This window comes from Schistocerca gregaria, chromosome 3 (genome assembly GCF_023897955.1).
Source record: "Schistocerca gregaria isolate iqSchGreg1 chromosome 3, iqSchGreg1.2, whole genome shotgun sequence".
NCBI lineage: Eukaryota > Metazoa > Arthropoda > Insecta > Orthoptera > Acrididae > Schistocerca > Schistocerca gregaria.
This window is the reverse complement of record NC_064922.1, coordinates 407663117-407675841: the sequence shown is the minus strand read 5'-3', so window position 1 is coordinate 407675841 and position 12725 is coordinate 407663117.

The following is a 12725-nucleotide window of genomic DNA, read 5'->3' as shown; positions in this document are numbered from 1 at the left end:
AGGATGATAGGACATCTGCTAAGACATGAGGGAATGACTTCCATGGTACTAGAGGGAGCTGTAGAGAGCAAAAACTGTAGAGGAAGACAGAGATTGGAATCCGTCAAGCAAATAACTGAGGACGTAGGTTGCAAGTGCCACTCTGAGATGAGGAGGTTAGCACAGGAAAGGAATTCGTGGCGGGCCGCATCAAAGCAGTCAGTGGATTGATGACCACAAAAAAAAAAAAAAAAAAAAAAATGGGCAGGTCAGCACCTTCGTATCTCAGCAATGTGAATGTGCTCCACAGACCGGTTGGTACCAGCATGTCTGTTCTGCAATGTCACTAGGACTGCACGGCTTGATCCGGCGGCTTTGTGGTATACAAAACTAGTTTCGATTGAGAAACTGCATATCAGCGCCTCCAGCCGTGCAGGCTTGCCTCACACGGTTGCAATGGAGCTGCCTCTCACCCATTAACGCCCAAAAATAATGACGATCTTACAGTATGTTATTCCAGTTATGTGCATGCAGCATTTACTAAATGTTAGCAAAAGATAAAAATCCTTTTGAACTGCACGATGAAGCAAATATCTGAGCACAGGGGCTTTACAGGGTGAGTCACTAACTATTACCACCAAGAATAACTCCGGAAGTATGATAAGAGCTCAAACGTTTGTGGGACAAAAGCTGCATGGCACAATGGGGGCCATAATATGATGTTGGTTTTTTGTTGCTATGAGGGGTCGCTTCCGAGATATCAAGGTCAACTTTGCTTTTTATTTTATAATGGGTTGCGGTAGCTTGGTACTGCAGCAATCGAGACGAATCCAGTTATGTGTAACAGTAAGAGAAATTCCAGAGGCGTCAAGTCTGGCGAACGAGCCAGCCACGACACACCCCTCCCCCCCCCCCCCCCCCCCCGCGTCCAATCCAATGATCTGGCAACTGTCTCTGCATGTCATTTCTAGCCACCACCGAAAAATATGACGGACACCCAGCGTGTTCATACCACATTCCGCTCCTTATTCCTAAAGGTATTTCGTCCAATAACAAACATAATATTTCTTGCATGAATGTGGTGTGCTCCGTACCATTAAGATTCCCTTCAATGAAATGGGGCATATAAATCTGTCCCCAAGAATCCTACTTCATACATTCACCGAACACGGTTTTTGGTGTGCAACTTGCCACAGCCAACATGGATTTTCAGTTGCCGAATAATGGGCGTTATGCATATTAACATTTCCCTGCTTCGAGAATGTAGCCTCGTCAGTAAATAAAATCAAGATAATAAATGTGTCATCCCTCTGAATCTAAAGTTGAGCCCATCGGCAGAATTCATTGCGACGCATACAATCCATACCAGTTAATTGTTGGTGGAGACTGATGTGGTAAGGATGATATTTATGGCGATGCAGAACACGGACAACACTACTGCGGCTCATGTCAGATTCGCTAGCGATTTGACGCGAACTAACACAAGGATGTCGAACCACAGTGGCAAGAGTACTAATTTCCGTTTGCTCGTTACTAATGTTGTTCCTTTGCCTAGCAACAGAAACCAACGTCACACTATGGCCCCATTTGTCCCATGCAACATTTGTTCCACAAACTTTTCAGCTACTATGATACTTTCGGAGTTATTCAAGGTGACAATAGTTATTGACTCACACTGTGTAAAGGTTACTGAGCTCGGAATCAGACGAGTTTTTGATGTGAGAATAACACTGCTTACTTTGATAATTCTCTTAGACAAGAGCACTTTAAGCTGTGCGTTAAATCAGCAGCAGGGCTCATGTGCGTATCGCAGTGTGGTTTGCGTATCACATTACACCAAGCCGATTGTCAAATTCATTCGATGTCATCACTACGAGACTTGTCGGAGCAACGAAAATGCACAGTGAGTTCAGTGTTATGGATGTTTGCCTTTCTGCTTTGTGACACCTGAAATGCGTCATAGAACAATTGAAAAGGGGTTTATAATTTATATGAGACTTCTTTGTGTCTTACACCATCTACGAGTATGGTACAGAGATAGAATTTCGCACATACGCAAGATGTCTTTCATACAACCAATTTACGACTGCATTTGGATCTGACGCAGAAAATTCAGTACCTTCGAGTACTTTTCGACAAGCTCAACTATGATTGACAGTTTCATTTTGATGGTTCAAAATGTACTAGGCTCCGATTGGCGGAAAGGAGGATGGAGGGGGAGTGTTACAAAGTACAGTTATAATTCTCGCCAATTTTAATTATTAAATTTACCACCATTTGTTATTTATAATTTCAGCTTTCTGTTATCAACCACCCTTAATTTTTAAATTTCCAGCCATACACGATCTTCTTGACATTATGCATTAAGGGATAATGGATACCGTCATTTCCCCTGACGTATGGGCAATTATAATTAACATTTGATCATAGGTGAAGTCGTGTACTGTGTCAATAGCTTTTGCCGTACGAAAGTGGTTTACTTGACGCCTTCATGTTTTGCAAAGTCAGGTGAAAGAACGTAAGTAACCACATGGAATCACATAAAATAATGTTTGAATGGTTGCCTGAGCATTCGTATAAATTTGTTGTAGATAACCAGTAACAGGATGACTGCGTGTCGACAGCTATGCTGCAAAGCATAGAGTGCGGCGGCTACAGCTCATTGCAAAGATTGCCCGTAAGCATCGCGATCGGGCTGGGTCTAGCACGGAATTTTGTCGGATTCCAAGAAAATATGTTCCGGGTATCTGTAATCAGTTCGCGAGTCCTTTCCAAGAAAACCAGTTCCGGGTATTTTTACTAGCTCGTGAGTGCTTTAGCATTCACTAGGGAGATCTAATTAAGCCACGATAATACAAATTAAACTGAAGGAATAAGTTCACCTACGCGGTACCTATTGAATTTCATTTGCTGGAATACAGGAATGCACATCCAACTTTGTCGGACACAGGATCCTATTGTTGAAGTATAAGCCCGCTGTAAGATGTGTAAGTGTGAGTTGGACTTTTGCTTAGAGACGGATGGGTATTTGATATATCCGAGTGAGCTGATGTTTCGAAGTTACTAGACTCTTCTGGTAGACCTAGAACAGAAGTAATCGTGCATGTTATTAGTTAGTGCTTCATAAAGTGCTTAGTGTAAGTAAGTTGAGATATAGCCTAACGTATATAAAGATATTGCTCCTTAATTTTGGTACCATGACGAGAAGCGACATGCCCCTATTTTGTAATTTGGGAACACAATGTGTGACGTGTGACCACTATTAAATTAGATTGTGTTAGTGGATTCGTTATTTTTCAACTACTGACTTTAAGGTCACGTTATACAACTGTAATTCAGAAGTGGCGGTGATACTTCCGATTTTTTTCTGTACTTCGATTCCAACAGTGGCGATCACTTCTTTGCGTGATAATAAGTGTGTGAACCAAACACGAATAGTCAATATCGCAGAAATAAAGAACACTCCTTGATTGAAACAAGGAAAAACCAAAATAAGATGTTTTCAGATATGGTAACCAGATTGCTTGTGCGTTTTGTGAATGTTGGAAGCTGACTGGATTTGGAACAGATGGAATTTTGTCTAATCACACAGTTCATAATGAACGATAATCACGGTAATTAAATTGCCCCTTATGATATGACCAACTTGCAGTGGAAGGTACAACAAATATTTGAAAAAAAAGAGCGAAACTCAAAGAAAGAACAAAATGTTACAGCTACGTTCCACATAAAGTACTGCATATAAAGATAGTGGAAAGTCTTCCTTCTTTGGGACTAACAGACCTACTGTAAATAAAAATAAAGTTTATAGGAAATATTAAATAAAGCTCTATAACCAAGATCATCTCAAAATAGGGAAAAAAACTTGGCTGTACGTAATTTATTTTAGAATCGCATTGGGTAGTTAGAAATATTACTGATATAATGTCAGAAGCAGTGAGCTTCGCTAATAAATGTAAATGTCGTGTAACGAGGGCCTCCCATCAGTAGACCTTTCGGCAGGTGCATTTCTTTCGATTTGACGCCACTGCGGCGACTTGCGCGACGATAGGGATGAAACAATGATGAGTAGGACCACACAACACACAGTGCCTGAGCGGAGAAAATCTCCAACCCAGCCGGGAATAGAACCCGGGCCCTTAGGATTGAGTTTCTGTCACGCTGACCACTCAGTTACCGCAGACGGACAGCTTCGCTATTAATACCACTGGTACAAACACACTCAAAGAAATAATTTTCATTCCAAATTTACTGCTTACTGAAGTAGCATATTTTGAAATTAGGTATGTTTTTCATCTTATCAGTGAGAGATAAGTTTTATCATGGCATAAAACTGAAAGGAAGGAAAAATAATTATTAGTTTGTGTATTATGGGGAATTAGCGATAATTAACGGCATGATAATCGCAGACTTTACAAGTACGCTAATTCTGTGCAGTAGATTATTATTAAAGTGTCACGTGTAGTATTTCAAAGTGTCATAATCTGTTGCAGGCGAGATACTGAGGCAGTAATAACGTTAGATATTACCATGATATTTGCTTGTTAGAAATTACTAGTACGTTTCTCTCGTTTTTGCTTGTTTGTAATACTTTGACATTGGGTAATATGGGTGATTCAAGACTGTCACCTCTAGTATGAATTAAATAGAATACCAGAAGTACAAACTCATTTGCAAAGGGAAGATATTTTATATTCCTCATCCAGTCCCATGTCAGAGTTATTGAAAGGTCTTACAATGTGCTAGAGCTGTGACCTAGGTTATATGTTTGTGCCCAATCTGTGTATTAATTTTTTTTTATTTTTTTTATTTTTTATACGTGTCATGTCAGATTACACTGAGTGCTTGAGAGATTGCAGGGAACTCTCACTCTGACTGCGCGTTCTTAGGAAAGAAGATGATCTTTATTATGATCTAACTTCATATATCATGATGAATTGGTGGGCAGTAGTTAACGCTCTTGCTTGTGTGCTCTATTGAAGGAATAGCGGTAAGCTTTACCAGCGTTCAAAGGAATAGGGTGCCGATTTAAACGACTGCAGCAAAAGCGTACGGTGACTGAGGGGCGAGGGGAGCACGTTTTCCCTGTGGAACCAGGGTGGAAACATTTCCAGACAGCCGAATTCTGCGGTCTCATTGCTCAGACACGTTTGCATGGCGCCAGTCGGTCGTTGGTCCCGTCCAGATAGGCTGACTAGCGCCATGGCGATGCCGCTGCAGTGGGCAAAGCATTGTAGACTGGAAATAAGGCAGGAAATCTGCCTTGTTGGGCAGAAAGTCGATGAGGCGACTGTGAGCGTTCTGCAAATTTCCATGAGACAGCTCACTGGCGCTTATACGTCGAGACTCTGTTACAAAAACATATTTGTGAAGGCACGAGGCTTTTAGCGAGTTTACGACCGTTCTTTGGAAACTTCGAAATGGACGGAACTGTGGAGATAACAATCTTTTCATGGGGGGCTGTGGTTCCATCCTGGACATGTTGTTAGTAAAAGACATGGAGTAAACACGTAGGAAAGAGGCCACGAAACTGAATCTTTTTTTCTCATAATTAACTCTAAAGGATCTGATTGGTCAAATCAGTGTACGCAGAGCAAGGAGCAGTCTCCCATCTTCGAATGCGCCCCTCCCCCCCCCCCCCCCCAGTTCGTGATTGGCTTATGCTAAAGTGGGAGTAGCCTAAGATATAAATGGACTTTGATACTGAGCCTGTGAGGAAAATGTAGAGAAAGAGAAGAGGTCACTCTTGTACTGGCGCTTCGCTAGTAAAGAACTGCAGGTCTCTACCTAAACGGTGAGACTTGTGTCGTTTGCTAGTGTGCCGCATAGAGCCTGTGCCAGTTACCTTCTGAACCATCAGAGCTACTGCGTCTAGCATCACGCACACATCGCTCGTTCCGAACGCCAGATCGCGTACTTGCATTTTTCAGGCGCGCGCCATTAATAACAGATGGCTACCGTCCATGACTTCAGTCGCTGGACGCATCGTGATGTGCCGCCCTGAACAGCAGAAGGGTAAGTATTTGCTGCTATGGCGTAGGGCTCCAATAAATGTTTCTCAGCACCCTGTTCTTTCGAACCATAGTTTTCATTTTTGAATGGTAGAGTATAGATGCTTTATTGTGGGGTAGTTTTTGTGCCATATCCCGGATTCCCGTGTATGAAGTCAGATAGATCGATTAGTGTTCTGGTTAGTGTCGTGTGTCGGTCCCCAGCTGATCACTTTGTCCACCATAGGCTCCATATTAGTGAAAACCTTTGTCAAATGAAAATGTTTCTGTGACGTATCTTCAGTCTTTTTTCTGTCTTATGACATTAAGAATGAATAAATCTGTTGTCCTTTAGATCACAACTTCTCCCTGTGTTCTGATTAACATCACCTTTGCTTATTTTTATTAAAGTTCTGATTATAAAACCAAGTAGCAAGCTTGCATGCTTATGACGTCATTCAACGAAAACATCGACATCAACATCGGAGTAAACACCAAAGTGGAGAGGTCCCACTCAATAGGCATGGCAGGTAGGCAACGTTACATTTGGTGGCGTGTCTGACAGGATTGTTCAGTTACTAGACGATCCTCACTATCGAAATTGAAGTGATCAATGAAACTTCTGGGTGGATCAGCTGAATGGCTGTGGCTATAGTTAATTAGCGCCAATTAGTCCAAGTTAGAGTGACTGTCGCAATATAATTGAGAGGAAATTGTTGTAATATATTCTTCTAAGTTTCGTGCAGTGTCTGCTGTTGTTGGGTAGGTGTTGAGGGAGCTATTTACCGACTGAAGGAGTTTTTGTGGCGTTACCGACCTTCAGCCACATATTTAATTGAAGTCTATCCAACACCACTCCAGAGGCCTCGCTGTGAGCGAGACCTCAACTTCGGATGAGCCAATGCTTTGGTCAACGCACGCGAGGGCCGAGACGCACTTCAGCCATGTCATTGCTGATGGAGGAGCTGCTGAGTAGAAAAAAATAAGTATGAAGTTCATTTATTGTGTTTAAAGTGCAGCGAGTTGTATGTCTATGGTAGTATTCTGTAGATGTTGTAACTCTTTGGCTCGGTAAGGACGTGCCTTAAATAGACTTTAGGAAAATTAGTTTATAGTAACTGGTAAGATGTTTGCAACATTGAAAAGACAGGGAACGTTAATTTAAAAAAAAAATTAATAAAGGAAGCAAAAGACTTGATAAAGCAATGGTAGGAGGAAGCCAAAGACTTGATCTACATCTACAACTACGTGGCTACTCTGCAATTCACACTTAAGTGCCTGACGGTGGGCTCATGGAACCACTTTCATACTACTTCTCTATCATTCCACTCTCGAATGGCTCGTAGGAAAATGGAACACCTAAATCTTTCCGTTCGAGCTCTGATTCCTCTTATTTTTTTATAATGATCATTTCTCCTTACGTAGGTAGGTGACGACAAAATATTTACGCATTCCGAAGAGAAAGTTGGCTATCGAAATTTCGCAAATAGATATCGCCACAAAGAAAACTGCCTTTGTTTCTGTGACTGCCACCCCAACTCGCGTATCATGCCAGTGACATTTTCATCGCTAATGCGCGATAACACGAAACGAACTGCCCTTCTCAGTAATTTTTCGATGTTCTTCGTCAATCCTACCTGGTAAAGATCCCATACCACGCAGCAATTTTCCAGCAGTGGACGGACAAGTCTAATGTAGGCTGTCTCTTTAATGGGTAGGTCGCATCTTCTAAGTGTTCTGCTAACAAAGCGCAGTCTTTGTTTCGGGTTCCCCACAATATTATCTATTTGGTCTTTCCCATTAAGTTACTGTTAATTGTAATTCCTAGGTATTTAGTCAGATTGACAGCACTTAGATTTGTGCGATTTATCGTGTAGGCCTACCCAGAACTTATCGGATTTCTTTTAGTACTCATGTGGAAGACTTGGCACTTTTCTTTGTTAAGTGCTAATTGCCACTTTTCGTACCATACAGAAATTCTCTCTACATCATTTTGTAATTGGAACTTATCGTCTGACGATTTTACTAGACGGTAAATTGCAGCGTCATCTGCAAACAATCTAAGGGGGCTGCTCAGATTATCACCTACATCATTTATGTAAATCAGGAACAGCAGAGGGCCTATGACACTACCTTGCGGAACCACAGCTATCACTTCTGTTCTACTCGATGATTTACGGTTTATCACTACGAACTGTTACGTCTCTGAGAGGAAATCACGAATCAAGTCACACAACTTAGACGATATTCCATATGCACGCAATTTGATTAATAGTCGCTTGTGAGGAACGGTATCAAAAGCATTCCGGAGATCTAGGAATAAGGAATCGATCTGAGCTCCCATGTCGACAACACTCATTACATCATGAGAATAAAGAGCTAGCTGTGTTGCACAGAACGATATTTTCTGAATCCGTGTTGGTTATGTATCAATAAGTCATTTTCTTCAAGGTGATTCACAATGTTCCGGTACAGTATATGCTCCAAACTCCTACTGCAAATTGAGGTCAGTGATATGTGTCTGTTATTCAGTGGGTTACTCCTATTTCCTTTCTTGAATATTGGTGTGACCTGTGCTACTTTCCAGACTTTAGTAACAGCATGGAGAAGCGAAAAAAAGGTAGATATGCAACCAGAGGCTTGATAATGGAAAATCAGAAGAGAGCGCAAAGAGAGAGAGAGAGAGAGAGAGAAACGTTTAGAGTACTGATGAAAGAAGTTATTGGGGTTGATAATCAAGAACTGTTAAAGAATGAGCTCTCTGAAAACAAAAATACCGTTACCTACCGCTCCTCCTGATGAACTGGAGAAGATGAAAGACGAAGAGTGTAAGTGATGGGGTTATTTTTAAAGGATGTATCTGAACAGTTTCCAGAATTTCACAAACGAATAAAGGAAAAGTTAATTGGATATTAACATCTTTGAGTGATTCAGTTTATTTCAGGCGACAGATAACTCAAACTTCGGTGACAGGCAAATTTAAATCTTTAAGGTATCCATTGTTTGAATTAAGTGCTACAGTGAAAACACCTCATTCTATATGTGAGTGAAGGCAGAGGCAGCCCTATGAAGCATCCTCAGCTCCTAATAGCCCAGAAACTATACATTCACTAAGTAGTAGTAATAACAATGGAACAGTTCAAGTGTCAGTGAGATCGAATGTCAATTATGACCATGTGTGTAAATCGGATGTTAACTTTTGCGATTTGGTTGCGGAAATAAAATTAAGGATCAAGAACTGATGTAGTCATTTCCAGAAGTTAAATATTGTGGTTCGGTACGTCCAGTTATTTTTGTTAAGTCTTCCCAGGGAGCTCTGCCATTCTCATGGGACAAACAGAAAGACAATAGATTTATTGTGAGTCATTTAATGGAAGAAGTATGACCTAATGGTCAGGGCAATGTTGGCAGCAATGAAAGAAGGAATACTGGTAGAAATATAATAATAATAATAATAATAATAATAATAATAATAATAGGAATAGGAATAGCCTGGACGATAACGGAGTAGTTATTCAAGAGATAACAGAACCAAGTCAACCCAGCCCTATGCCAAGTTGCCCCATCCCAATGTTCATAAATACAACTGTGCTTTATTGAGGCTTAGAGATCAAGAAAATGTGAGTGATGAGTTGTTGTTAGAGAAGGAACACCTATCCAAAGATGTGTCAACACTAGTAGTGTCATGGACAGTATTTAATCAAGAATTGGATCTTTTGACTGGCAATGACTGTGTGGTTGGTTCACTGTCGAAGGTGATATGGAACAGGAACAACACCAAGTGGAAGTGTTCTTTGTTTACTTACAAATGTATAAGTGATAGGCGTATAAAAGGTCGAAGATGTAGAGCTGCCGACATTTACAATTTCAGATGTTAGGTCACAGCATTCAACGTTAATAGTTGTGGATATTAACTTGCCTATTTTATTAGGTATGGGTTGGTTAGCGACATATGAGGTCCTGTTAGGTGTCCCAAATGAAAGGATTCAGATAATGGCTGAGAATCTGTGGAGGATTAAGCTAAATAAAAGTAGGAAGATTCCGGAATCTGACGATAGTGTTAAGCGCTGGAATGCCCAACTAAATAGGAAGAAAGAAGGAAAAAAAGCTGAAGCGTTCCCTGAGGGACAGAACAACACCCTCCAGCTCCTTTGTGAAGAGATGGCTACAGAGAAATGCTTGGAATCCAGTGGGTTAACTGCAAGGGTTATTTGGAAAGTAAGGAGCGATCGGTCGCGAAATGGAAAATATGGTGAAAATCTGATGAAGCTTTACACAGGTCCGTTGGGCAAATTGTATAGTACGCCCGTCGGTCACATCGTGTAGCTCTTTTCACTTCTGAGCTCACAGTGAGAATGTAAAGATTGCTAGAAAGTAGCGTCTCCCGCAAAGTATGAGGGGCTGCCGAAAGAATTCGCCTGAAACTATGCAATACACGTAACATCACTATCATGCAGTTCGTTCTACATGCCAGTTCTCGGCCGCACTGTGCAGTGGTAATGAAGATGCTCCTGCAGCTTTCTCGATGGGAAGTGTTTAATCACCCACAATACAGCCCATAACTGGCTGCCACTGAGGTGAATCTCTGCTCAAATGGACCGCTGGCTATAAAGACTATACCTTGATATAGACAACGAGCTGCAGTCCTGAGTAGAAAACTGTCGAAAAGCACTGTCTTCTACAACGAGGGAATGGAAAAGTTGGTACAAGGCTACGACAAATGTCAAAGTCTGAGCGGCGACAGCGTAGAGAAGTAGCTGGGAAGTGTAGCCAACCGTTGCAAATAAAACAGTTTCGATTTTCTCAGTCATTTGCATTTCGCGACCTATTGTTCCTTACTTTCCGAATAGCTCTCGTATGTCGTGGAGAGAGCAATTGAATGCGCCATTATTGCGAAGGAGGATGGCTTTTGATGAGAGGCTGAAAATTAAAGAACATGTGCCGCTTTTTAAGCCGCCATAACCTATTGCACTGAGTATTCATGAGGAAGTAAAGAAATAAATTAATAATAGAATGTTAAGTTGGGATATTATTGAAAGGTGTATTATCCCATATAACAATTCCATTGAGGGGATTATAAAACTTGCTGTGACGCTAGGCTGGTACTAGACGCAGGAACAGTTGATAAGGTTATCGAAATGGAATGGGACTGGCCTCTTCCTGTAGAAGAGAGGTTACTTTGATATACTAATGTCAATTATTTAAGCTCAATGGATTTGATGGCTGGCTATGGGCTACTTTCTCTAGCTGAAGAGACAAGCAAATATACAGGTTTCTTAATTTCATGGACGGTAATACAATTCAACGTGTTCCCTATTGACTTAAATGCATCTGAGCGGAATTTGTTCGAATTCTCGATTTGATGTCACGGAATGATTTTCTAGGCTGTATGTTTGTGTATGTAGACAATGTGCTATTGGTGTCTAAAATGTTGGAAGAACTCACTGAATTAATCGAAAAGGTGTTATACTAAATGGTGCAGTATGGAGTTACGGAAAATTTTAGAAATCTAATTTTCGCTGTAGCGAAATAAAATATCTTGCGCATTTGGTAAGTTGGAAGGATATTACAGCACACTTGAAAAAAATATAGACATTTCTGAATGCTCCATGCCTCGAAATACGAAGCCGTTGATTTTTTGTTTCTTGTCTCGTGAGATTTTATCGTTATTATGTCTCAAGCCAGGTTATGTGTTGTAATCATTTGGACGTACTGCAGGAACTGAAGTCCACTCATGTATGGAATGAAAATACCAAGTCGAGTGGGAGAGTATTAATGGAGATTTATGCACGGCACCTACTTTAGGACACGCTGGCTTAAGTGAGGAATTTTGTATAGTGGTAGATGTGTCCAGGTATGGACACCAGTAGAATGCTAACCCCTTGTGGAAGAAGTTATTATACTACAGAGAAAGTGACATTGCCTGTAGTATGAGTAGTGAAGAAATTTATGTATTTATTCTATGGACACAAACTGGAGGTGTATTTGGCTCGATGACCATTTAAGTTTCTGATGACTAGTTAACAGTTGCACAGTCCATTGGTTTGTTGAGCCTTGTTCTTGAAAGAGTATGATATAGAGCTTGGATATAAAAGGGGTGACACGAAAAAAGTACCAGACGCTTTATGTAGGCTTGAATGGATATGGAATTTTCTGTATAAAGTAGTATGTGCTTAAGTTAGTATGGTTTATTCATCAGGTGTGTGGCCGTTTTGGGTCAAGAAATGTTTAGCCCATATATGAACTTATGATTACTGCAAAGGCTTAACCTGAAGTATTAGAAAAGAGTTTCCCAAATGTAGGGTCTGTCAACAGAAAATTGTATGGAAAGGATTAAGGTCCAGCGTTATCCCACCATCCCTTTGTGATTTTTCGAAGTATGTGCCATCGATATTCCTGGTCTGTTACCTCGTGGACTAAATGTGTAACCTTCTAGCAGTCATACTGTAGGTATGGTCCAAATTCGTAAAATTGTACCCAATTAAGGTGGCAATGAACAAGGCCAAGATAAGTTTCTTACTCAATAAATATTTTTCCAAAAAAGGAAAACTGAAGAAGTTGATGTCGGCTAATGGACCATAATTTGAAGAACAAGAATTTAAGGACTTTCTGAGTAAACAAGGAGTAAAACATTTGTTAATAGCGTTGTACCACCGACAAGCAAATTACTCAGAGAGAATTAGCGAGTTTAGGTAGGGCCTTCTATGCCAAGAGGAGTACTAAGTGGACCCCTTTCTAGCAGATTTGAATGGATAC